We start from the raw sequence: 8,370 nt of genomic DNA on the forward strand, positions 1-8,370 counted from the left end.
GCATTAGACTCAGTGAAGGAAAACTCTCCCCCAACAAGCTGTGTCCTCTAATTATGTTAAGATCATACAAGATTTCTTGGTTTCATATAAAATCCTGTCTTCTGCAGAAAGCCTTCCCCATTGTTGGTGTTCATTTTTTCAGTCCTGTCCAACAGATTTTTCCAGTCTTAAACCAATCAATTGTTCCATGTTCAGTTCTAACTCTTGATTCTTGACTCACATATGGCTTCTTCAGGAGACAAGTAAGATGATCTGGTATTCCCATCTCTGTGAGGATTTGCCACATTTTGTTGTGATCCACACAGTCAAAGGCTTTAGTGTAGCTAATGAAGCAGAAGCAGATGTTTTTCTGGAACTCTCTTTCTTTCTCCACAATCCAGAAAAGGTTGGCAATTTGGTCTCTAGTTCTTCTGCCTCTTCGGAAACCAGCCTGCTGTTCTGTAATTCTCAGTCCACATATTGCTGAAGCCTAGCTTGTAGAATCTTAAACATAAGCTTGCTGGTGTGTGAAATGAGTGTAATTGTTTGTAATTTGAACATTCCTTGGCATTGCCCTTCTTTAAGACCGGGACATAAGCTAATCTTTTCCTAACAGCAACATTGTACAATGACCAACTTTGACAGACTTAACTCTTCTCAGTAATGCACTGATTTAAGACAATTCCAAAAGACTCATGACAGAAAATGCTATCTACATCCAGAAAAGGAAATATGGAGTCTGAATGCAGATCAAAGCATCTTATTTTCTCTTTTTTTGTTGTTGATTTTGGTTTTTCTTTCTCATAGTTTTTCCCTTTTGTTCTGACTCTTCTTTCACAACATGACTAATGTAGAAATATGCTTAATATAATTATACATGTATAGTCTATATCAGATTGTATGCCATCTTGGGAAGGGGAGAAGGGAGGGAGGGGGAAAAATTTGAAACTCCGAATCTTATAAAAGTGAATGTTGAGAACTAAAAATAAATATATTTTAGAAGCTATTTTTTTCCAATCCAGTGGCCACTGTTAAGTTTTCCAAATGTACTGGCATATTGAGTGCAGCCCTCTATCACTTCTACTAGCCTTACTGTTAGCAATGTTTGCTAGGGCCACTTGACCTCACTCTCCAGGGTGTCTGGCTCTAGACCAGTAATCGCACCATCGTGGTTATCAGTAATGCTAAAATCTTCCCCCCTTTTAATTTCAGTGCCTTCTTTCTTTAAATTATTTCCTATTCGTCACTCATATAGCTTGCTTTGTATATATTTGTTTGCATATTGTTTCTCCCATTAGATTGTAAGCTTCTTGAGGGTAGGGACTGCCTTTTGCTTCTTTCTGTAGCACAGTGCCTGGTATATAGTAGGTACTTAATAAATGTTGATTGATTGAAGATTGATAGCGTGTTACTAAGTGGTGACTTTGGACAAATCACTTGAACTCCCTGGGTGTCTAAGGTCTCTCCTGGCTCTAAATCTAAGATCCTGTGAGCCTGTCACCTCTTTGTCTTGAGGTTCCTCATTTGTAAAATGAAGAGTTAAGATTAAATGTTCTTTGAAGTCCCTTCTATCTCTAAATCTATGATCTATTAAAATTGCTGAAAGAATATTTTTGGAATGTGTTTACTAACTAGTCTCACTCACACAGGACAGATCTGACCGCATTTCAGAGTAATGGGGTTTCTCCCCCCCCCCACTGCCATCCCTGCTCACAATCATTTCCTGGGCTTTCCTTGCCTACCTCTGCAATGCTACTCATCATGAAGTGTGAACACACCTCAAAAAAGAGTAGAAATGTTGCAAAAATCAAACCATTGAACAGAAGGGGAACCTGGAGGAATTGGTTCTCTCTCTGTCTCTGTCTCTCTCTCCTTCTTTCTCTTCTTTCCTCTTTTTCTCTCCTCTCTTTCTCCTCCTCTACCCCTCTTTCTCTCCTTCTTTCTTCCTCCCTCCCTCCCTCTATCCCTCCCTCCTTCTCTTTCTTTCCTTCTTTCTTTCTCTACTTCTTTCTTCCTTCCTAACTTCCTTTCTTTCTTTACTTCTTTCTTTCCTTCCTTCCTTCCTTCCTTCCTTCCTTCCTTCCTTCCTTCCTTTCTTTCTTTCTTTCTTTCTTTCTTTCTTTCTTTCTTTCTTTCTTTCTTTCTTTCTTTCTTTCTTTCTTTCTTTCTTTCTTCTTTCCTTCCTTCCTTCCTTCCTTCTTTCCTTCCTTCCTCCCTCCCTCCCTCTCTCTCTCTCTTTCTTTCTTTCTATGTCTCTCTTTTCCCCTTCTATCTCTATTCAGAATGTAAGATGTACAAAGGAAAGATTCCATTGGAATGCCTTAACAAATTTACAGCAGCTATAGGCTATGACTCTGGTGAAAGCTGTGGTGGCAGTGGGTGTCCCCAAGAGGGGACAGAAGTGAAAGATCTCGAGAAACCAGCCTGGCCGGGAGTTGGCAGCTGATTGGATATAAGACAGAATGCAAAGTTCTTGAGGGCCAAGGCTGTCTCACTTGTTTTATATCCTCAGCATTAGGTACAGGGGCTGCGCAAAGTATGTGCTTAATAAATGCTTGTTGGTTGACTGATTGGTATAAGGAGTGAGAGAGACAGAAGACTCAAAGGTCATGGCAAAAGTCTGAGCCAGGATGGATAGGAAGATTGTATTTTCGTTGATAGAAATAGAGGCTTTGAGAGATGTAAAGGTTTTTAGGGGAAGATGATGATTTTAGTTTCTGATAGGTTCAGCAAGCTATTCAAATGGAGACAGCTGATAATCTGTTAGAAATAGAAATCAGAGACATCGATTTGGAGTCATCTTAGACTTAGCATGCATAGGAAGGCATGGGACCACAAAGGGAGAAGCCAACAAAAAAGAAGAGAAGGGAGGCCTGAGCCTTGGGGAGATGATGACATTTAGGAACACATTTATTAAGCACCTGTGATTTACCAAACACTTTGCTAGGAAAAGAAAGCAGAGCCAGGAAAACAAACAATATATGTGATAACTACAACAATGTAAATGGTTTTCTAACCATAAAACCACAAAGGTGAATATTACAAAATTACAAAAAAACCAAGCATGCCTCTAAAAGAGAGACCTCTTTGCCACCCCTTTGCAAGAATGAAAGGTCCACAAGTGTATTACGTTACAGTTTCATTCTATTTTGATGAATGGTTTGTTTTGCTGATTTTTCTCTTCTTTTTCTTTAAAAATGTTATTTGCTATACAGGATTGCTTTCTGGGAGGAGGAGGAGGAGGAGGATACTGGGGGGAAATTTTGGTGATGTAAGAAATAAAAGTATTAATATTTTTTTTAAAAGAGCAAGATATATTTTCTAAGGGATCAGTTGAAGTAGGAGCTAGCTCTGAGGAAGGTGAAATCTATTCTCAAAGGCATCTTGCGCAATAGGAAACCCCATACATACCCAATAGGGAGCCTAGCAGAACAACATGCCCAGCAGAGATGTTGCACCCAGGGATGTTGCACCCATATGTTTATGCCACGAGAAGAGAAAGGACATCAGTGCCCTGCCACATTAGAGGCATGAGTCACTTCCACATGTTCACTGAGGTCACAAAATCACAAAATTTGAGAGTTGGAAGGTACCACTGCAGCCCCCTAGTCCAGTCACTCTGCCATTGGAATCTCCAGTAGACCACACCTGACAAGAGGTCATCCAGCCTCTGCTCGAAGGCTACCTCCCAGGCAGCCCATTGCACTTTGGGGAGGCTCTAATTGCTGGGAAGGTTTGCTCCCCCTCCTCCACAAGACACCCCTTCCAGTTCCCAAAGACAGCTGTCACGGCTTCTCTCAATCTACTTTCTTCTAGGCTAGAGGTGCCCAAGTCCTTCACCTGATCCTCCTATGTCATGGCCTCAAGGCCTTTCACTGACTTGTTTGCTCTCTTCTAGAAATGTTCCAGTTTATTGAAGACTGTGCTCCTTACTGGCACATTCTGGATGTGCATACTCTTCACCTTGATACTCTGTGTATTTGTGGGAGAGCATGTTCCAGTTTTATGGCAAGGGGAGAATGATGTATAGCTATTCTTGTAATATGCTAGTAAATACCTTTATATTAGGCTAAATGTGTTTTTTGCCCATTAAAGGTAAATTCACTGGTGGGGGCTCATAACCCATAGAGTTTTAGGAGTTCAGACCCACAGAAGACTTTAAACCTTGGGTAAGACCCCAGGGGGACCTTTGCTGTGATCATAAAGTAGAGGGAGGGGTAGCCAAGAGAAGGAGCTACGCACATATTTTTGGATATGTAGATGTTGTCCCCACTGTTAGAATGTAAGCTCCTTGAGAGCAGGTACTATTTCCCTTTTGTCAGTAATAAAATAAAAATTAAAAAAAAAATCAAAAACATTTATTAAGTTCTAATATGTGCCACTGTGTTAAGTGCTAGGAATACAAAAGAAGGCAAAAGATAGACCCTGCCCTCAAAGAGCTTACAATATAATCTTTGCATTCTCAGTTCTTAGCACACACTGGGAACAGTGGATTTTTTTTAATAAATGTTAACTGACTGAGAAACATGACTCCTGCAGAAAAGCTGTTATGCTCATTGTCTGTTATTACCTATTATGTGATGGTTGTGTATCTTTCCATTAAAAAAACAAGAATTCAATTGCTTGGCTAGCCAAATTGATTAAGTTAAATTACTTGGCAACAATCATTTACAGATAATTATTTGTAAGTCTACCTTATCCCCCAGGACATCCACAGGATTTTCAAAAAATAATGAAGCATATCCAGTCACATTGTAAAAAGTGTTTTTGTACTGTTAATAAATAAAATTTGAAATACTTGATTTTTTTTAAAAAGGAAAAGACTGTATAACTTTTCTTTAAAATGTTTATTTTCAGTTCGAAATTTTCTCCTCTCCATGCCCTCTCCCAGTCATTGAGAAAGCAAGAAATTCTGTGCATTTTTAAAAAATGCTGTGTAGTAGTGAGGGCTCCATTGAAACAGCAGGAATTTTTAGTGGAGCCAGTAAACAAGGTTTGACAGTTTCTTCATGTGCTGACCTTGAAGTCAAGGGACTGAGTTCAAATTCTAGCATTCTTACAATCAAATGAGATAGAGTTGCAGTTCTTTGCACACCTTAAAGCTCTATATAAATGCTAGCTGGTTTTGCTGCTGTTGTTACTAGCTGTGTGCCCATAAGTCCCTTGATCCTTTCAAGTCTCAGTTTCTTTTATGAGAAAATGCTGATACTTACCGGTCCCACAGGGTTGGTTGTGAAGTAAGCACTTGGTGAACCTTAAGCTAGCATTGGCTATGAGTTATTATAAATGAACTAAACTATGATACAGGGCCCTTGACTCAGATGAAAAAACCATGGGATCATGGATTAACAGCTGGAAAAGTCTTCACAGGGCTTCTAGTCCAACCACACATTTTACAGATAAGGAAACCGAAGCTCAGAATAGGTAAAGGACTTGGCCAAGGTCATACAGATTGCAAACTGAAGAACTGGGATTTTCCCCCAGACCCTCTGACGCCCAATCCAAAGTTCTAGAGGAGAACTGAGAGTCTCTGCTCCCTTTCAAGGTCTTAAGCCTTTGTTTTTCTCACCATCCTCCCTTTCTGGGGTTGCCTATCTGCTCTTCGACAACAGAGCCAGAGATCTCCCTGTTCTCTTAGCTGTTAAAGCTGTTCCCTGAGCAGAGGTAATTCTTTTTTTTGGCTTTGGAAAAATAAAACCTTCATTTATATATGTTATGTTCATTTTGGAAAAGATGGAAAGGGGAAACACTTGAATAAAATTAATATCTTTAAAAATCACTGGAAACAAAGCCAAATTCAAATTTTAAAATCAAAAGAAACTAATGATTCTAAAGCCAGACAGTCACCAGAAGGAAAAGGGTAAGATTAGGAGAAGAAGCAAAATCAGATTTCTCTTCCAATGTTTCCTTGCAGCTTATTGGTAGCCTCCTAAGTGTTCCTATTTGTAAATATGACTTCCCATATCGATTAATGGCTAGACTACTCACTCACTGTCCTCCTCCTCCAGAAAATGTATTTGAAGACTCACTGGTTCCAACCCCGTTAGGAATTCTCTGTTGGGAGCAGACATTACTAAAGTTTATTAGCCGTATTTCTAAAGTCGAGGCAGAGATCCCATCTCTCTCTAGGCAAAATGATATCTTCTGAGGATCCTTTTGGAATGGTACAACAACCATCTCTCAGCCTGGAAATCTTACCATTCCATTAATCTCTTAGAATCCAAAAACTCTGTGCTCAAATGCACTAAATGGTGGCATCTAGGGATGTGAGGGTAGCCAGAGAGAAATATCTACCAATTAGTATTATTTTTTCAAGTCTGTATCTGGTTGAAAAGCCAACATACCTTTAGGGGACAGCCAGACCTAGGATACAAAGCCCAGAAAGAGAACTTGCAGTGGGAAGTCACGGTCATTCCTATTGGCCACTTTTCCATTTTATAGCACAGGAATTGGTGTCAAGATCCAGCTTTGAGGAGCCACTGAATGTTCCCAGAGCCATACCTTCAAAGTGGGGTTGGTTAGCATGAAATGGAGCTCTTCCAGGGGTTGTATGGAAGGGGACAGGACGAGATGCTTACTCAGATTTCCCAAAGGTGAAACTGTGACCTTTTGGTTTTCCCTCCCACCAATCTACTGGAGCTACTTGACCCAGTTTTGGCAATGAACCCAAGGTATCCAGTAGGACATTGACTGGTATCTTCTTGGTAGCTCTGGGCAAGTTGAATTTCTTTTTGTTCCCTCTCCACCTCAGTTGTCTTGGACTTTTCTCTTTCCAGCTCCTTCTGTAGCTTTGTGGTTATACTCAAAGGTCTAAGGGACTGTGTTCTTAGCCAAAGCTGCCACTGTTGGTCTCCCTTCTGGTTTAGGATGGAGCATAAACTTAATCAAATTGTGAAAGTCTTCTGAGAGCTTCTGTGGGATAGCTGAAAGGTTGCCTTGGCAGAAGTGATGCCAAGGCTCATCACTGCCTGGTGATGACTTTGCCCCTGCAGCCCCAGCGATTGTCAATCCAAGGGCAAACATGTCTACTCTGGGCAGGTATCAATAGTTCTCTTGTAAAATCTCATTGGCCAAGAAGCGACTATCTCCCTCCTCTCCTTGGGAGATCTGGATTGAAGTTGCGAGGCCCAGATCACCAATTTGACACATCACATTAGCAGAAAGGAAGCAGTCATCTTCATTCTCTCCTTCTTGTGAGACATATGAGACATCATCTTGCTTTTCACAGATGGAGATGCTACTAGGCTTGATATCCAGGTGCATCAGGCCAGACTGAAGGATATACTTCAGCCCCATGGAAATTTGCTAGAGCATATTCTTGAATTCTGACTCTTAGTAGGGCCAAGTTTCTCATTTTCAGACACATTGGCCTGCAAGCTCCCACCATAGCGGTTCTCATTCTGAATGATCATTATAGTCATCCTCTGCCCATGCATAATAGTAATGGACAATATGGGGATACTGTCCAAGCATTGCATGTATGTAAACTTCTTGCAAAGTTGAGGTTTCATTTGAGGATCCTCCCAAACATCTTGTTGAGCATTTCATAGCATAAATATATCCATCCCGCCTCTCGATATACTTGTAGGTGGAACCAAATGCCCCTACCCCAATTTTTTCTAACTCCAGGAATTTTTTTTCATGGCAGGAAACCATGTTGCTTTCTCTTATGACACCTCTCTGAGGAGACTGGAGGAAGGAAGGATGGAATGAATGTGCTTGTTGGGCGCCCTTGCTCTCTCCTGTCTTCAGAGAAGTCAGGTTCCTTAGGCTCTCCTCTTGTTTTACTCTAGCCACTGGATTGAGAGACCATCCTCCTGCAGGATTCTGGGGTGAAAGGGTCCACGTTGACCTGACCTGATGAGGACATCTGGCATGGACTAATGGCAGGTGTCAATCAGGAGTCCTTAGACCTTTCTGTAGATAGCTTTCCAAAAGAACATATATTACTTGTTAGCAGGGTCTGTCTTCATTCGTGGTCTGCCTTCCCCTTATTGGTTATTTCCAATCTTTCCTGTACATTGCTTGTTTGTACCTAATTGTTTGCTCAGAGTTGTTTGCATTGTCTCCTCTCTGAGATCCTGGAGAGTAGGGCCAGAGGCACTTCAGATAACACCCTCAGGATGACCGGGATTAGGGATGGAGCTGGACAGAGCTGGGATGCTGCCATGCTATCTAGATTATTTCATAGCAAGGCCTTTGAGGCTTCCACAAATGCTTTTGCTAAGTCTTCCAGTAAATCACCTCTTTGTTGGAGTCCATTAATTAAATGACTGTAAAGCCCTTTATACCCATAAATGTCAAACACAGTAATAATAACAAATCAGAAGGAATATATAGCTGCTCTTCCTTTGCATACATTGCAACATTCCCTGGTTATCCTTTTTAACT

At 40.9% G+C, this 8,370-nt stretch overlaps 1 pseudogene; it reads right to left on the reverse strand.

Moving 5' to 3' along the window:
• Positions 1–6,325: 6,325 nt before the first annotated feature.
• On the reverse strand, positions 6,326–7,849 carry LOC118857439 (annotated as a pseudogene).
• Positions 7,850–8,370: the final 521 nt, after the last annotated feature.

This window comes from Trichosurus vulpecula, chromosome 7 (assembly GCF_011100635.1).
Source record: "Trichosurus vulpecula isolate mTriVul1 chromosome 7, mTriVul1.pri, whole genome shotgun sequence".
Taxonomy (NCBI): Eukaryota; Metazoa; Chordata; class Mammalia; order Diprotodontia; family Phalangeridae; genus Trichosurus; species Trichosurus vulpecula.